General features: G+C 47.5%; 1 pseudogene; it reads right to left on the bottom strand.

Annotated features, from left to right (window-relative positions):
* Positions 1-3,380: 3,380 nt before the first annotated feature.
* LOC118604317 lies at positions 3,381-3,499 on the bottom strand (annotated as a pseudogene).
* Positions 3,500-19,454: the final 15,955 nt, after the last annotated feature.

Below are 19,454 nucleotides of genomic sequence, written 5' to 3'. Positions count from 1 at the left end.
AATCATGTGATAGGCTCGTGTAAATTGGCTCATTTTTTTCCCGAATTTCTTTTTTTTTAACAACCTGCCAGGCTGGAACTCCCACTATAGTTACAGGTGACGATTGTACCTGCGGCAGGGCTGGAGCCATCCGGAAGCCCTGGAGAGATCTCTTCCAGTTTCCGAGGCCCGCCCCACGTGACGGGCACCCGAGCCGGGGTGCATCTCACAGACAGACGGCCGGTTTGCCTCCCGAGGCCTGGGAACCGAGCCTTCCGCTCTAACGCTCATAAAACACGTGTCGGGAGCTCCACGCGTTGGATGCATGAATCTTGGGTGCTGAAAGCTCGGTCTTGTTCTCCTGACTCCAGAGTTATCGCAGGCTGCACGCCACGTCCGATACCTCCAGCACGACAAGCGATGAGCAGTGACAGGGGGTGTGGAGGCGGCAGGAAGGTCACACGTGTGAAAAACAATCTGTTCTGTCTGAAACACCTCTCACGCGTTTACGTCAGGGATTAATTACCCTCACAACCAGAGAACGTGCCAGAAGACAGAAACCCAGAGAGATCAGTGACTCGTGACAGCGTCGTGGGGACCGGCCAGCGCTGGACCTCTCCCTCACACCCAGACATGAGGATCCGGCCTGCCCGAGTCAGCTCGTTCCCACTTGGGACCATGCCGCCTTCTAGAAAGATCCTCGTATGGGACAAAGCCTTCCCGTCTTCCGCTTTCACTCCTTCTCCTAAGACAGAGGTCGATTCTTCATAAGAGCTTGAGACATTCTTGAAAACACGGAAGTAAAATGTGCTGATGAGAAAAAGAGAGTAACTGGCTAAGGTAAACGGAACTCAAAAATGCACTGTTTTAACCGGGAATAGCATCCGCGAGGCACATTACTACGCCCTGACGGGGATTCACAGCGATGCGAATGGACCATTGTGAGATGCGACGATCTCACCGCCCGTAATCGTGTGGCACGGCCACAGGGTTAGAAGTAAAAAGTTGGGTGATACGGGCCCTGTCACCCAGAGGGCTTATGAGCTCGTCCCTGCAAACATTCTGTTCCTTGAACTACATATGAGAATAATATTGTTTCCAACCTTGAAGTTCACCCAACTCCTTTCTAGAATACCTGCTTTTTCTGTCTCCTCTGGCTTCCTTTTACTGCTCCCACTTCGAAGGGGCAAAGTAAGTACCTATAAAGACTAACGCAAGGATCCCAGCGCAAATAGAAATTCCCACGAAACCCGGCTGGGAAGGGAATCAAGAGAAGACACAGAGCCTAGCAAATCTCTTTTATTCCAGCTGTCTAATTTTCATTAGTCCTGCCAAGATTCTGGTCAAGTTTTGTCCCGCGTGGCCCCTGCTCACATCCACGACTCCGGGCAGGTACGATGGAAGAGAATTCTCGCTGCCCTCTTTCCGGGAGCCTCCTACGCCTCGCGACTCGGCCCTTTTAACATCCACTGCAGGGCCCCACCAGGGGGCTTACCATTCAAAAGGTGGGAAGCAGAGGTTGGTACGTGAGTTAGCTGCCGCAAGCCGGAACTCACAGCGTGTCTCTGGACCAGCAGCAGCAGCAGCATATGGGAACGGGTGGGAACGGGTGGGAACGGGTGGGAACTGTAGAACCGCAGAACCAATCAGACCCGAATCAGAAAGCGTGTGTAATTCTAGAATCACATGATCCAGCCATCCCTCTTCTGGGTAGCTACCCCAAAAGTTTGAGAACATTTATTCCTAAAGATATATGCACCCTGATGCTCACTGCAGCATCGTTCACGGTGGCCAAGACATGGAAACAACCCAAGTGTCCTTCGATGGATAGTTGGATAAAGAAGCTGTGGGACATACACACAACGGCTATGACTCAGCCTTAAGAAGAGATGAAATACTGCTGTTTGCGACAACATGGATGGACCTCGAGATAATCACGCTACGTGAAACAAGTCACGTGATTTCGCTCATACGTGAGATATAAAACTGAAAGCAACAAATGCACAAGTCAAACAAATAAAAACTCGTAGACACAGACAACGGGTCGGTGGTTACCGGAAGGAGGGGGGGAGGTGGATACGGGTATAGGGGTCAAAATATGGCGACGGAAGGAGATGTGACTTTGGGTGAGGAACACGCGGTTCCGTGAAAAGATGACATGTTGTCGAATTGTACACTTGAGACCTATATAATTTGATTAACCAATGTCATTCCAACACATTTAATTAAAAAAAGAAAAAAAGCGCGGGTGGATCCCAGCAAGCGGGAGATGCCGATGCGCCTTCAGGAGCGAGGAGCCACGGGAAACTGCAAAAGGGCTTTGCACTTTTAGAACCTGGGCCGCCCTGACCCTGAAGGTGGGCGTCGTGAACCTCACAAAAGCCCGGGCTTTTCCAACGAAGGGGCTGAGATTAAAAGCTGGGCACCTCACTGCCAGTGGCCGAACTGTAAGTTTAAATTCTCCACCCTAATGTTACGACGACAAAGCTTTCTGCCTAGGGAATAACGGGGTGCAGGTAACTGCCCCCGGCGGCTATACTTCTCATCCAGGCCCGATGGGGTGATTTGAAAATAGCATTAAAGAGATAAGCTGTACCACAGAGGATGGCCAAAGCGTGATTATCTTCGGAGATTAAATCTCCAAACATCATGTTTCTAAATGGATGTCTCCGGTCGATTTAAAGGTCTCGGCTGATGGCTGTGTTCCTCGAACACTGCTTCGGAAACACAGGCCTGTGTCTCTCCACGTACACGCCTTTTTAAGGGTTTTGGGAGCATCTAAAATGTTGGGATACGTTTAAAAACCGTCGTCTGATTCGAGCATCTTCCCAAACGAGGATAGCTTTTCCCCTTCACTCGATGTGACCTGCGCTAATAGCAGAAGAAGAAGGGGAAAGGACAGGGAGGAGAAGGGGAAGAGAAGGATGGCAGCCGCCTCAGGAAACGCGAAGACGAAGAAGGTCCGACTCACCTGAAGTCCCACCGCTCAGAGGAGAAGCGCCGTTTCTCGTTCCCGTCTTCCGGGGAGGATGGGTGAGCTGGTGGCCCCTGAGCGACACGGAGAGTGTAGGAAAAGGTGTGGCCGTCCATGCTGTTCCCAAATCCGCTTTTGCTTTTCCGCACGTCAGAGACGGCCGTCAAGTCCGTAACCGCGCGTCTGCAGCATCGCTTCTGACTGCTACGCGCAGCTCCGCTTTCGACAGAAGCACATATGCCGCGATTTAGTTACTAAATTTTATGTTTTTTTTTTCTTTTTTGCTATCATGAATAATACTGTTCCCATTTTGCCGAGATACTTTATCCTGCTGTCTGCACTGTCCTTGGAAAATGTGACTTCTAGGTCAAATGATATATTACTTTTCAATTTTTAAAAATTATTGATTGATCGATTGATTTTTTAATGCCTACAGCACCTGGTCTTCCCGAGTGGTCTCCCATCCAAGTGCTAATCAGGTCAGACCCTGCTTAGGGTCCGAGATCAGATGGGATCGGGCATGTTCAGGGTGGCACGGCCGGAGACTGCTTTTAAACTTTGATGCAGGGTGCCAACTCCTTGTCTGAAGGGTGGAATCACCTGTTTCTAAGGCAAAAGAAAATATATTTTCAACTGTTTTAGGGCGTTTATAAGTCCCCTTTTATATTCGGATGCTCATTCCTTAGTTATCAATCTGTAAAAGCTCTTTGCTTAATAAGGCTCTTATTTTCGTCAAGCATGTCCAAAAACTATTAGGCTAATTGTCTTTCTGTTGACACTGCTTATGGTGCATTTTCTATTAGGAAATTTTAAAATACTTATATATTTTAAACATCAACGTTACTTTTACTTTATGGTTTCAGACTTCTTGGTTATTTTTTTAAAGTTCATTCCTAATTCGGTTTTTTCTCTCTCCTTTTTTAAGTCTAAACCTTTGACCACCTATGGTTTAATATTGTTATAATGATATTGTAGGCTTCTAGATTTAAAAAATAAAATTTAGTCTATTATACCAATATCATTTACTAAATGATCAATCTTTTCTCATACTTGAAATCATGTTTATGGCCAACCTCTCTTTTGTCGCTGGCAGATTAGTGATTCTGTGCTTAAAAATCAACTATCGCTTCATACGTGAGAACCACATTGTTTTTAATCCTGTATAAGTTTTGAAGACGTAAATAACATATCTTAAATAACTACATAATATATTTTACATATGCCCTGATTTCTCCACTAACAATTACTCTTCTTTTTAGGAACGGCCTGTTTTTCTTGTATTTTTATTTCCAGGTGAAATTGAGAATTGCTTCAGAAAATTAAAAAATTCATTTGATCTTTTGATTTGGAATATGTGGAATTTTCTGGAGGAGATCTAAGTGGTCGGAGAGGTATTACATCTTTTTTTAGAAAATATTTCTACTTTCCAGCAGTTTCTAATTGCAACTATAAGACAGATATTTTCTTCTATAATGTTCTATAGCTGGTTATATGTACACAGCATATGTACGGTTGGCTTTTTAATTTAAATTTTCTAACTCCCTGTCTTATGGAAATCTCTCACTCTCTGGAAGTTTTCAGTTCATTTCTTATTTTCCAGCTACACGACCTTCTAATCTGCAAATAGAAACCATTGGAGCTTGACACATTTTTCTGGAATACGGGCTCCCTGCAATTCCCACCTCCCTCCCTTTAATTTCAAAGATACAGTTTGGCTTATTTGGATTTTCTATTTCTTCTTAAGTCAATTTTGATCATTTACATTTCCGGAAAACATTAGATATTTTATTCAGATTTCAGACTGGAATGTCGCAGAGCTACCCCTTGGTGATTCTCTCTAGCGTTTGACCGTTCATCGTCTTTTGTTCTCTTTAAAGAGCCAAGTCTTGTGTGTGTGCATCCGTTTTACTAATCCACCTCCTAATCACGGATTTCCTCGCTCACTGCTACCCGTTTTCCGCTTAGCTTCCTCTGAGTACAGCTGTGAGTGTATCCTGTACTTTTTATATTTATTTTATTCTCATTGCAATTATTTCGTTATTGTAGTTGTATTTCCTTTTTTTTTTTTTTGCCATTTATTTTATGCTCTAATGTTTCCTTACAGAGGGAATTTCAACACGCTCAAAGAGTTGAGGACATTTCAGTTGTTTCTTCCTGGATAAATATTTAGATTTATCACTTCGGGGCCTGTGCCAGACAGACACCTGGTCCAGGACCGAGGCAATCTATGTTTCCTCTTTCCCATCCCCCCGTTAATTTCACTTCCGCCAAGGTGTCACTCAAGGGGTCCCCAGCCAAGGAGGAGACCCGTCCAAGTTAGACCAGCTGACTCGTTGGCTGGACCTGGAATTGGGAGCAGAGTGGGCGGAGGAGGACAGAGGCGGGGACCGCTGTGGCACATGACCACGGAATCCTGACGGACTGCCCTGAGCACCTCTCGGCCCCACCCCCGCCCCAGAATCCCCCTCCTTCCCAAACGGGCGAGTCGTCAGTTCATTCAGAGCCTTGCGTGCCGTTTACCATTTTCCCATCCCTCATTCATGCCTCGTCCCTCCACCTGTACGTAACACACCACCAAAGATTGCATGTGTGCTTGTTCGTGCCTGGTGTGTACACTGTTGCACGCCTGAAACTTATTTCATAATGTTATAAACAAAGTCACCTCAATTAAAAAAAAAAAAGAATCTGTTGTAAATAAATGTTTTTCCTGTGTCCTTGGGAAAGTGTTTCTTCAGTCCTCACTTGTTGATCTCATTTATTTGTTTCGTTCTGTGGGATTGTTTACCTGTCCCATACTGAGTGCTTTGTTGAATTATTTTTGCTATGTTTACTCACCTTGGATGGGGGAGCTCCAGCAGATCCGGCAATTCGCCTAAATGTAACGTAAGTCAAAGCCTTATGCGTCCCCTTGCTTTGCACGAGGCGCCGTTTGGGGACCCTCTGAGCCTTGGACTCTGATGTCGTGTGTGTTCCGTACAGCTGCCGAGGGACTGGACAGGTGTCCCCGGCCAGGAGGCTTTGTCTCCGTGGCCTTTCTCCGAATTATCGGAAGCTCCACGCCCCAGGTCAGCGCCCAGGTGGGCAGATGCCCCTTCCGTGGGAAGGAAACCCACACCCGTGAAAGGCTGCCCTGTTCCGAGGCGGGAAGTTGGTGGTGGTAAAACAAATTAGAGCGATGCTCACACTTGTCGGCGTTTGCTTTCGTGATTCGGCGCGTGTGATTTCTCCTGGCTCCTTTGATCAAAGCTGCAAAGGTTCACTGCAGCCCTCACCCGTTTCGCTGGGAGCCCGGTCAGAGGAAAAAGCGCGGTCGCTGTGTTCCTGGCTGCAGGTGCATCTCGTTTTTTTGCCCCAAGTGCCATTCGGCTGCCTTTGTTTCCTTCCTCTGCTGTCTCTGCTGACAGTTTGTGCAGGGAAGGTCAAGGGCGCAAGGTGTCCCCACCCGTGGCCCCTTTTCGCTGCCTCCCGACGAGGAAGCCATCGGGTTTTTCGGAAGCACAGGGCGGCCACTGCCTGTGTGCCCTGCGCACCGTTCACTCCACCTGAATTTTATGCTCTGAGGTTTTCGTTTTGAGAGTGAAGAATTTTCTTCTAAGTTCTTTGCGTTAATTCTGGAGGACGTTATTTTTGCCAGTTGAAGGGAAGAGCAGGAGGAGTTTGTAAACATATAATTTAGCTGACATCTTTCCCAGAAACTCTTGTCATATTCATTTAAATTAACTCAGGGTAAGCAGATTTGACTCCATAATGTGTAATTTGAATATATGCATGGCCATAGTAATAACATATCTCTAGGGGTCTTTTAACATAAATGTGACATCTTTTCTAAAGTCGTTCTAGAAAAAAACTGGAGACTAATTCATTTGGCTAAAAATTTTAAATTTAACAGGTGAAAACAAAGGTTGCTTATTTTTTTTAATCATGCAGTCACAGACACTACTCTCATGTTTATCAAATAATGTCTAACAATTATATTCAGGTAATTGGATTTGCTTTCAGCACTTGGGTTGAAGATTTGAAACATGTGCTTGTGAAAATAATTGGAATTTTTCTTAATATAAGATTTAGCCTTAATTATGTACATATGTTTACATTGTCCTTATTATGGCTAACAGCCCATGATCCAATCACTTACAAAGGCGAGATTATCCCATAATTTTTCACTCTCTAACTGCAAGGCAGAGTTAGCAAATTAACAGGCGGTAGGGTAGCTGTGTTTTATATAATCCTTTCCAGTCGTTATTCGGATACATACCTGTGCTTTAAAAACATGAAATCAGAACCTAACTGCACAGGGCATCAAAGAGACAGACGTGCCTAGGTTTTGGCAAATTGTTAAACAGACACTTTCACAAGGACCCAACCTGCCTTCCAGATCTTCTCTCTCAAGTTCCCTCCAAAGCCCCCAATAAATGAGAAAATGAGGAAATCAATACCCTCTTTTTGTCCCTGAATGATGAGACTCTCATCGCAGCACTAATTTGGATAATGGGAGTGAGCTTCTTTCTCAGGGACCACAGCCATCAGGCCAAAGAGCATCATGAGCGTCGCCCCGGTGAGAAGGGGCCTGCTGCTCTCCCCTGAGTCACAGACGCCCACAGGTGCCTTTGCCCCACCCTGGCCTCCAGACTGTAGACAGACCCTGCCTGTCGCCCCACGTCCTGCCTACTCAAACATGGAGGAATGACGCGACCCTAAGTGAGACGAGCTAGAGAAAAGATGCTCAAAGGTCTTGGCTTAAAGCAAAACCTGCAAGGCAATTAAGTGCTGTTTAAGGCCCGCCTGATTCGGAAGCTGTCGCACCTGCGCGCTGTGCGCGCGCGTCTGCGCTGAGATGCGGCAACGCCAGGCGGGGCGATGCAGGGGCCGCGCGCGGAGACGCTCCCCGCTCAGTCCTCTGCCAGGCGCCGGAATCGGGGGGCTCTGCACGCGCCGAGCATCTTAGCGGACGCAGAGACGAGGCTTCCTCCCTCTCACATGTCCACGGGGATGAAAACTGAGACTTCAAAACCAACCACCCAAACGAAAACCGTGAACGCATCCCATCTAAAGGGTTTTCTTGGCTGGACCCAGTTTTCCTTACATCCGTGGGGTGTTTTATAGTTCACAAAACATCGCCACGTAGGAGTTTTGTCCCAAATCTGGGGGCGCGAGCGCGCACACGCGTCTCCTGACGCGACCCGGGGCGGGGCGCACGCGCCCTTCCGTCGGCCCTCGCCGTCTCCCCTGGCTCCGGCGCCCACCTCTGCACGAGCTTCCCCGAGAGCTGCTCCGCACGAAGAATGGAAAACGTCATCTGCACCCTCTCTCTTCCCACGGCGCCTAATACTCTCCGTTAAGTACCAAGGTATTAGCAGATAAACCATGTGGAAACGGGTAAGTAGATGAATTGCTTTTTGTACTGCATTACATGATGGATTGGGGCGGATTAAATTTTCATCATCCATCTTCCGCTGTCCCCAAACCCCAGCGTTATTTTTACCATTTTGTTTAAGCCAATCGGATATGCTTACGTGACTTAGGCTCCTGGGTGATGATGAATCCCTTCGCTTTACCTATAATACGTTCAGAATGATGGATGCCATACAAATACACAATAAGAACCAGTGATTACCAAGAAAATAAATCCCCTGCCCAGTTCGGGCTAGCTTAGAGTGGAATGCAGGGCACACATTGTAACCGGCTTACGCATACATTTTTTGATTAACATGTTTGAGTCCCCAGATCTTTTCCAGGACAGAAGGCGATCTGATTGGCTGGTGGAGTCGCTCAGCCTTACACGAGGCCTCTGCGCTCACGCCATGCAGGGTCCCTGGTTGCCTGCCCCTATCCCCTGGCATTTTACCGAATCAGTGATGCATTCAGAGGGAGCATCCGTAATTCTTGAGGCAAAATGACTTCTCGAGCGTTTCAGAGGGAGTATGGACGTTTGCCTCTGATTCATCTGTAATAAAGATGGCCTAAGGAGATCAATGCATATATACCGCCCTGCTGGATACGTGTGCATAGTTTTTAGCGTCTTAAAAGTCGTTTACAGATCCGGAAGTAGAGAGAGGCTGGGGGCCGCCTTTGCCTTGCCCTGCTTCTTTTTAAAATTCCCCAAAGACTAATGAGTCATGCAAATAATTTTTTTTTTCTTAGACAGAATGACATTGGAAGATAGCAAGCGTTTGTGTCGCTACTCTGATTTATGACTGATGAGAAAATGGCTTCAGACAATATCGCATGCAGAAAGAAATTCAGCCAAACGTAGGCGCAGAGAAATGTGTGGAGAATGACGGGAAGACGCTGGGCACAGGGCTCCAGCTCCGCGTCGCTCAGGCGACTCACACTGCGCTGCAACCGGAAGCGCACGAAGCCCAGCGGAATTTGTCGCCGCCAGCATCGGCTCATGTCCTTCTGTTTGCCCTCCTGGTTCTGACCTGGAGGTTTCCGGGATCCTAAGGCCTGCCAACTAACAGTCCCCAGCTGGAGGGACACTCCAAGCTGCTTTTCCGCGGACCAGGGACTGCGCGCTCCACCCACGTGTGCTTCCTACATCCGCTCTGTGCGCGGGGGTGCCACGGGAAGACCCTGGTCGTCCCATTTCTTTAGAGAAAATCCTGAATTTCCAACGGGAATGTTGAAAACGTGAGGTGGACGTGTTTCTGAGCCTGTTTGCCGTTGATCACCGCTCTGCCACAGAGAGAGATAAAGGGGTGGGGTGAGGGTGGGGGGCAGGGCATGGGGAGCCACGGCACCGACAGGGGCAGGGGGAAGGTCTCTTGTTTTTGTACTGTTTTACTTTACTTCACTCCATATTCGTTTTAATTTAGACAATCTTTTTTTTTTAAAGAATACTACTTCCCATTTTTAACATTCTTAAAGAACCATTCCCAAAGCAAAAAAAAAAAAAAAAAAAAAAATGCTTTCTTTCTTCCTAAGTGCAATTTATTTTCAAGTATTTTATAATTTGGTAGACTTGCCACTCAATCGGCGATTTGTCTTTTTCGTAAATGTTGGTTTCGAATATTTTCAAAAGTTATATATTTTGGGAAACGCTCGTACATTTTTAAAGCAGCCGACAACAGAATGAAGTCACCTGAAGTCTATGACTACAGCTTCTGTCTCTGTCACAGCTTCAGTCACCAAAAGGAGGAAAAGAATTCCCTTTTATTCCTGCCAAAAGATGTCCAAGGCTTATGTTGAGTCACAATTACTGTCTTTGTGCCCAAGCCTGGGGTCTCCATGGTGCCTGGAAATGAAGTCACCACAACATCCAACCTCCAAATGCGAGGAGAGGCTCACTTTGACCTTTTTGTGAAAACGAGTCCTGTTCTCTTTCCTCCTCTTACAATGAAAGCTGGGTGGGCAGAATGGATGGAAGAGAGAAAAGTGGTTAATTGGTGGAAACCGACGATCCCAGGACCATCTCCTCGGCTAGACTTAAAATATAAGAACAGCTACGGGCTCACGAAAGCGTTAGCCTCTCTCCGGCTTTGGATTTGCACTAACGGGAAGAATTAGTGCTTCACCGTCACCGATGCCGGGCGCTGCTGGAACTGAGTCATCGCCACATTTATAATAAAGGGGTGCACTCACTGGAGGCTGACTGGGAGAGGTCTCTCACGCTCATTTAGCATTTATGACCTGTCACGAACAAACTTTGTTCATCTTTTAATGCTTCAGCCAGAAATATAACTTCTCATTAAAAAAATGATTAATCGCGCTGCATGGGAAGATAGTCAAAACAGAATAAATACAGAGTGTTTGTAAAATGCTGGTGAGTTTGTCTCCTGTGAAATAGTCTAGATATTCATATTGTTTTCCCAGTCAGCTATGTCTGCAATTAGGTAGGTTTGCTGGGTCTGATTTTAAGGGTTCCTACCTCTTTTCCCTAGTACTCTGATCTTTTCGTTCACTGGTATTTACACGCTAATGAAATAAATATTTCTACGTGTTAAGCGTAGATGCACAGGATGGGGTAGAAGGACCCCTCTAAATTGAAAACAGAAGGAAGTAGTGTCCCTGGCCCCTCTGCCAAGGCTGATACTGCTGCAAAACTAAAGGACTGAGACCAACGCCAGGGTTCGATAGCCAGTAAGTGCAAAGATTATGATGCGGTTCAAAGAGTGTAACTAAATCTCCGTCAGCTAACTTGGGAAATTCTCTAATGATACTCTCATTATTTAGTGAGGAAAGCGAGCTGTTGAGGGGAGAGGTGAAGATCCCACTCTGGTGAGGCTCTGACCCTCACCACTGGGGCATCTGCTCGTTTGCAGGTGAGGATGGGGGCAGGGAGCGAGAGGGCAAGGACATTGGTCCATATGGCTGCGCTGGGCAGGGAGCTGGTGAAGTGAAGAAGGCTCGGCAAGAAACCTCAGAGGAAGGATAAGGCGTGGAGCACCAGGGGTCCTCCACAGGACGGTCGTCTGTGCAGGACTGCAGACGCGTGCGCATGAGCATCGGGGGACGCGTGGGAGCAGTGATGGAGCTGTCTCCAGGTGACGAGTGCTCAGGTGAGGCTTCTGTCTCTTTAGATGCGCTCTACATTTTTAAATGCCTTTGCATTCCGTATTTAAGAAGAGGTTATTTCACTGTGATGAAATAATCAATACAATAAATATTCTTTTTTTAGCAAAGTTCTGTTGAGTGTTTATCCTTATAAATGTAATACAGGATCAAATATGTGACAATAGAAAAGCATTCTATAGCCAAAAATATTCACATCCTTAGTACAAATATGCAGACGTCTTAAAACTATTATAGCACAGGGCTTTTCCAGGAAATGTACCTAATATATGTAAGTAAAATCTAACTATTTTGGCCATTAAGAGAGGGTCAAACTGTAGTTTATAAAAAAATCTAAAATATGTAGGGTATAATAGGTGTCTGTAGATGTGCCTGAATCTCTGTAAAAGAAGTAATAAAATACATACATGCATGCATGGCTTCACACAGGTACATATGCACACAGGCATCTGTGCACACATGTGATCCAGGGACATCATGCAAATTCATGTGCATGCACATGTATGCACACAGGCATGCTTGCCCACACGTGTGTGTGTGCATGCATGCACGGGCATGCACGGCTGCAGACACAGATGAATGCATACACACGGAGAGGTGTCCATGCACGCACACTCACCTGCAGCCACGCACATGCATACATACGTGTGTGCATGCATGAAAACCACTAGTCCAGAAAGCGGGACCACAAAACCCTGAACCCTGGCTCCTCAATCGTGTTTCTAAATTTTCACCTGCCTCCTTTCCTTATCTGTAAACACGTGTGTGCAAACGAGGTCGATGATTTTCAAACTCAACAGTTCACGCAAGCGCTAAGGAGTTTCGCAAATGTTTCAACTAAACAAGCTTTGACTATTTTAAAAAATGGGAATAAAACAATATATACCCCCCAAAAGTGTTATTTGTTATAATTCAACGCATGAAAGGCCATTAATACATCAGCTGTACTGGTCAATTAACTCAGTTTTTATAGGAATCAGGAATGTGGTTTTTCCAAGTATTTTCCTATAAAGAATTTGGAAGTTCTTATAATCATATCGTTATTAGGAAGCCCATAGCCCCATACTGGTCCTTTTTTCTCCTCTTTGTTATTTTAATCCTCAAACAGAAATGCACAAAAGTTCACTATGTACTCACGTGTGCCAGAAACTATGGCATGGTGGGTGTTGGTCCACACTCACCATGGTGCAGCTACAAATTGTGTAATAATCAGCAAATACAACATGTATGCCACATTTAAAATTTTAGAACTTAAAACAAATGTGGGTGCTTCAAGTAGGAATTTTAATAAACTAAGTAGCATTCATTCGATTTATTAAATTATTAGCACACTTGGAAATTCAGCTCGAGTGTTAGTAATAAAATGAAAACCTAACTTGTATAACCAATCAAATAAATGTGAATTATTTAAACTATCAGCGAATATTAAAAAATAAGTACCTGTGATTTGAAAAAACTCATGAAACGTCTCAAAATTTTATAAAATGTTTCGAAGGCCAACTTCTGCCAAGTCGTATAAATGTTTTAACTGGTTAAAGAAACTGGCCATGGACTTTCTCTAACTTGAACATTTCCCAGTAAAAGAATGCAGTTTTCAGACACCGTATTTTGTTACTCTGGGATACACTTTTATTTTTCAAATTTTAAGATCTTCACCACCCAGGTATGTTTTGCAGTCGATGGCACCGTCCCACGGCTGTCAGCCTGACGTGATGATGGCGTCCATCACTTGCCCACCATTGGACATGGAGAACAATTAAAGTTAGATGCTCCTTCGAGGTCGGAGGTGGCTATCAGACTTACTTCTTCTTGTGGAATGTGACAAGAAGTGGCGCGTGCCACTTCGGGAGGAAGAACATATCCACGCTTTCATAGCCCGAACTTTGTTTCCTCCACGGCAGCAACGCATATGCAAAGTTGATTTGCAGTGTGTTTGGGTGACTTTGAAGAGAGAATGGCTTCAAATCCTAGAACTCACTCTCTGCAAAACTCGTGAGGCTAACCCATTGGACGTGTAGTTTCAGAACTAACTTAGTAGTGACAATTAAGCTGAGACCCATAGGAAGCGTACGTACTCATCCGTTAGAGGGGAAGAGAAAGATTATCTTCCTCAGAGGTAACTGGGCTTACAGATGCCCATAAAGAAGAGCATGGAGCATTCTGGAACCTGGCTGCTGAGCCCGGACCGTGGGGAGGGAGGAATCTAGTTTTGATGCAATGATGTGGGCACATGTACACTATGTTTTTTTCTAACTATTCTTGAGTTTCAGATCTCAAAGGAAAAAACTTTGTGAATCACATATTAAAAGGATAAAAATGTATCTCTCTAAGGAATTTCTCAAAGACAAGTGTGAAGAAGGAATTTTCATCTACAAGAATGAAAGCCTGTCATTCCTCAAGCTGAAGGTGATGGTAGGTTTTTAAAACTCACAACCAAAGGTAAACCACACTGAAATGAGATCATTCTGCCCACCTTGATGCCAATTAACTTACACTTCAGAAAGAGTCAGATGCAGTCATTCTAAGAAACTTTTAAAAATAAGACATAGTACTATAGAGTGAAACCAGAATTTCTACAACTGATTAAAACAAGTAGTGACTCTAGTGTATTCTGAAAGACCCCTTGGGTAGCTGTGACTTAACTGTCACAAACGCATTTCTTACTTATGAGTGTATAAATGTCCCAGAATCTGGATAGTGTGCCTTAGAAAACAAGAAATGTAACTTCTGTGTAACTTCTGTCAAAATTTCCTTAAAATCATAAGCTACCAGAAAGTGTGAACCGACTCTGCATAATTCTTTCTATAGATTTTGATGTGATATTAAGCACTTAACGATTACTTTTTCAGGATGGATGATGGGATTAAGCGCTAAAATCATAACGAATCTGAATTACGGCGACTGAAAGTGAGCTGCATTCAGCAAGTAATCACGAGTGTCAAAGGGGTCAGCGATCTGTGGGAAGATGGGTAGTGGCGTAAGCAGCAACTGGTATTGACGGCCGTCAGCCTCCAACTCCAGCAGAAGTGGCTTCGGTAAGGTGGACGTCGGCTCGACAGTCAACAGAACCCAAACCGCCTCATTTAGTTTTCCACATATGTATATTTTAAAAGAGACTGTACCTACCGTTTAATGCAGTCACGTGGATAAACGGATCTCCAAACCAGAAAGAGATCCAAATTTTCAATGAGGAACTCATTTAAAATGAGAATCCGGGGATTTCAATTCGAAATGGCACTTGCTCTCTCTTTCACTTCATGAATCCCTGTGAGAATATTTACAGGTGGTTTTTTTTTTTAAAGCAAACATTAAAACATTTCAAATAGGTAAGTATGCCAACAATGGACCAGAAAGTCAGGGTAATAAATGGCTAGTTCTTATAAACTAGACAGGCTCAAATTGAGACATAAATAATAGATAAAACAGAAATTCCATTCCCTCATGTACCCTTGTCTTCCTGTGTAAATTGGACAGTTGGTGTCAGTTGTATTTGACACCGGTCCCCAAAAATTACTCCTTCAAGAAAGTGTCCTCTGTCCGCAGAGGGCTCCCAGGGCCTGAGAGATGCAGGGCCAAGCGCGAGGCAACGACATAAGCCGCGGTTCTGACGCGAAGCCTTCTCGCATGGGCGTGTCTGGAATTCCTTGGAAAACTCCATGCAGTAGGGCAGAGCTTGAGGGACGCAGTTTTCCTTGCAACCATTATAAAGGAAAGACAGACAACAAGACAAACTCCGAATGCCACCCGAAGTGGAAATAATGGAGCAGGTACCTCGAGAATTTAAAATAAGATCACGAATGTCATCACAGGCTAAAGGGACGGCAGTCATGTTATAAAGCAGGAACGAGAGACCATGTGGCAATATAATGGGCGTGAAAACATGTAATAACTTAAGCAGAGAACACGGTGATGGGGGGGGTGTGTAGCAGATTGAACCAAGAATGAAGCAAAGGACTAAAACTCAAGTGCAGAAACCATCCGGGGATGCAGTAAGGCAGAGCGGGACCATGGGGAAGAGCCGAGACACACAGGGGGTAGCAGCAGATCCGCCGCTCCAGACAGAAATTGAGAAGGAGAGAAAAATAGAGGAAGGGAATATACTCGAAGAAACAGCGACTGAAGCTTCTCCAAAATTTAAAGATGACATTTCAGATTTCAAGGCTTCTCAAGTCCCGAGCGGGATAGATAGGAAAGGCTCACATTCAGACATCACATTGAAATTTGAGAGTAACAGGAGTTTTAAAAATCCGAAACTATCCAGAGGAAAATTAGATAGATGACAGATAGATAACAGATCGATGATGATGATAAGAGTGATAGAGAATACATAGACAGGTAAATGATAAACCACCGATAGACGGATAGTTGTACACACACACGTACATACATACATTCTATGTACGCACACACACATGTACACACGTACACTTACAAACGAATAGAAACTTGTTTGACATCAAATTGCCCGCAGCCGCATGAAATGCAAGAAGACAGTAAAGCAGGATTTTCAAAAGTTGCAGACAGGAACGAATGGGGACCCGTCTGAGGCGCGGTGACCACGTGTCTCTCCAGCCGCACTCTCGTCCCCTCCCCCATCCCACACCCAGCCCCTCGTCAAATCTCTCCATCCTGCCTCCAGGCCGTCTCTCGAATGTACTCTCTCTGCTCTATTTCCAGCGCCTGGACCCTATTTTGGTCCCGGACCATGAATCCTCGGAGCAACCGATGGCCGAGGGCTTCGAACTGACCCAGCATCACGCCCTTCCCGCCCGCCCTCCCCGTGGTTCTCGCACAGCTGCTGGCGCCTCCGCCCGTCCCTCAGCGCGCGGCCCTGCCCCGCCCCCCACTCCCAGAGGTGCCCAGGCCCCTGCCTGCTGCCGCCTCTCTCCTGGTCGCCCAGGTTAACCCGGAAGTACATCTCCTACTCTTCTGGGTTCACAATGACCATAATTTCACCTCGTACTAGAATCCTCGACCCAACTAGAGTGAACCCTAAATGCACAGTCTCAAGGTTCACGCGTCTTAGGTTTGCTGAGGCGACTGAATGTCCCCCGTGTCTCAGCGCATCTGATGCCCAGCGAATGCATGGAAACGCTCGCAAAAAAAAAAAAAAAAAAAAAAAAAAAAAAGATGCCAGGAACTCCTCCTCTCGGGCATCCGTCTCCATTAAGGCCCGCGCGGAGATAAGGGCGTTTCTGCGGCGAACAAGGCCGGGCGCAGGCGGAACAGGAAGATCTCCCGCTGCGGTCACTCATCTGCATGCAGGGGACACGGGAACACGGCCACGGAGACGCCGTAAATCACCGGGGGCCGGGCGACCGGGCCTCGCGCAGCGTCTGCCTGGGGATTATTGATGCGAGCTTCCCCGAGGCCTGCTTGTTTGCACGTCGGTGGAGCTCAGCCGTGGTGGCGTCTCTGTAAATAATAGGACAGCCGGATTCGGCCCAGTCGTTAATTAAGTGTCTTTGCCCTGACTGCGCAGTGGGAGAGTTTGGTCTGCGGGGCCCGTGGCCCGGTGATCAATATGCAGCTGTTGGCGCTTGTAGAACACGGTGTGACATCTTCATCAGTTAATGGAGCTCGCTCCACAGGGACACCAGCCCCTGTCACCGGGAAGACAACACTTTTGCTGCACTTGGCCCCCAACGTAATGTCCCATGCAAGTTTACAAATAATCTGAGTTGGGAAACCCGAGGGGGGAAAGGGCTCACACCCATGGCCGTGACCCTCGACCGCGACGCTTAACGGCCGAAGGCACCGGTGTGCTCGTCATACACGAAGTCGGACAAAAATCATCACACGTTTCTACTTTTATGAGAATGTGCATGTCTGCCATCTAAAAAAATAACACTCATGTGGCGTCCAATGGCAGACTCCTCCAGGACCCTTAGATGTGTTCTGACTTCGTTTTCTGACTTTGTTCGTGTTCCGACGGAGTTCATCGAATGCCCTCAGACTGGCAAAGGGAACTGATATGTATCGTGTTGATGCCACGCGAAAAATCTCTGCACCAAAGACTCGCAAATTTCCTCTTTTTCTGCCAGCGGAAGCACTTGGTAAATTGTAAAATACAAAGTGGATTGGTTCCTCCTCATTGCGACTCTCAGCGAAGCTGTATTTTCTAATAAGGGTTAGAGGATAGTGTGGGTGACTCTCGCCAGCCTTCCAGAACCAAAGCGTTCCCAAATCCTCCCAATGAGCACCTCTACCCCACGACTGCCGAGGGAGCCGGGAACGGGAGCCAGCGTGATGGGGAGAAGGGCCACTGTGTTGGCACTCGCCACGCCTCCGTCCCCACGGGAAACACGGCTCGGGGAGAGGGCCTTTCTCGCAAGGGCCCGCCCGACCTCGGCCTCAGCCCTCAGAGCCTGAACCCGGGGCGTCTGGGCTGCGGCATGGAGAGAGTGAGCAGGGAAGAGTGGGCTCCGTCACGCACCGTGAAGTAGAGGCACAGGGAGGAGAGGCGCCCGGCCCTCCGGGCCTCCGAGGGCCTGTCCCCCAGAGGGGCCAGAGCAGGAGGTCCCAGGACAGCGCCTGAGCCTCGCTGGCTCTCCCACACCTGGGCACGGCGCCCTCTGCGTGTGAGAGTCTGCGCGCTCGGGGAGGAGGCCGTCATGGGCAGGTGGGCTGAGCCCGACGGGCCAGCCTCGCGCACCGTTCTTGGCATCCACCTTTCCTTGCCTCCGCCAAACTCTAAGTTCCTTGAGGGCGAACCCATGTCTCATTCATCCCGCATCCCCTACGCAACCTCCGTTGAGCTTCTCCCGTAACGACACCCAGTGCACGCTGCATGAGTAAAGCCAGACGGGCCTCTAGCGTTCTTTGCCTATGGGGACACTCAGCAAAGAGCCGGCCATAAGAACCGTTGCACGGCATCATCTCGGGGTCACCAAAACCACCTTCCGGGCCCACCCGACGTGATGTCAGGGAACCCTTGCTAGTGACTCGAGGCCCCTGATCGGCGACAGGGAAGCACACTGCGCTGAGGGCGGGAGACGGCACCTGATGCTAAGCTCAGTCAGAACGTCACCTCGTGAGCTCGGGGCAGTGGCCGAGGCCCCGTCAGGACCAGAACCTCGGCCTCTCCTCGCTGGCGGTGCCGCCTCGGCACATGCTTCTGCTCCCCGGGCGCTTCCGAGCTGGCCAGAGAGAGACCCCCACGCACGTCACGCCCCGATGACTCAGTGCGGGGCTCGCTCGGGGACAGCCAGAGCAGGGGTGACGCTTCATTTTTGACCGCAGTGGCCTGAGATGGGCCCGGTGTTGTTCGCTGGCTATTTAAAGATTCCGTTGCACTGAGAGGGGGGTGGAATTCTAATTGGAGTAAGAAACAATATAAATAATAAATAGAATGTCTCATTAGCGAAAGAAAGAGAGAGGAAGGAAAAACACTGGCCTGCTTTAGCACAGAGTAAAAGGATCCGAGAAAGAGAAAAAAAAAAAATCTAAATCCAGGTCAGGCTGCAGAGGGCCTCAGACGCAGGCTAAGGCACTTAGGTGGATAAATTAGTAATAAAAAGTCATCGCCGAAGAGTTTTAAAGGAAGGGAGTAATTTGAGTAAAATTAGCAGTAATGTGCAGAACGAGCCAGAAGGGAGAGACCCTGGCGCTGAGGAGGCGGATGCAGAGTCAGGACACCAGCCGGAGTGCGAGCCGATGACCGAGTTCACGGCCACGGGGCTGGGAGGCAGGGGTGGGGCCGGGCGGCGGCAGCCGGCGCGGGCTGGCGATGGTGAGGGCGAGGGCGGCCTGGTCGCTTCCCGAAGACGCGCGTGTGGGGCTTGGGGACAGACCCGGGGGGAAGGGGCCTTGAGCAAATATTCCTGAGTGGCACTCGGGCCACACTCCAAGAAACGTAGCTTGAATTGTGACTAATACACAGATAGCTGATACCCTCACGAATCTCAGCGCTGCCTCCGGTGGGCACGGAGGGTCCCCAGGCAGATTTTCCGTCCCCTCCATCCAAGTCAAGCGCCTCTGTGTCTCGCCT

Source organism: Rousettus aegyptiacus, unplaced genomic scaffold (assembly GCF_014176215.1).
Source record: "Rousettus aegyptiacus isolate mRouAeg1 unplaced genomic scaffold, mRouAeg1.p scaffold_m13_p_1, whole genome shotgun sequence".
Taxonomy (NCBI): Eukaryota; Metazoa; Chordata; class Mammalia; order Chiroptera; family Pteropodidae; genus Rousettus; species Rousettus aegyptiacus.
This window is presented reverse-complemented; position numbering and strand designations above follow the sequence as displayed.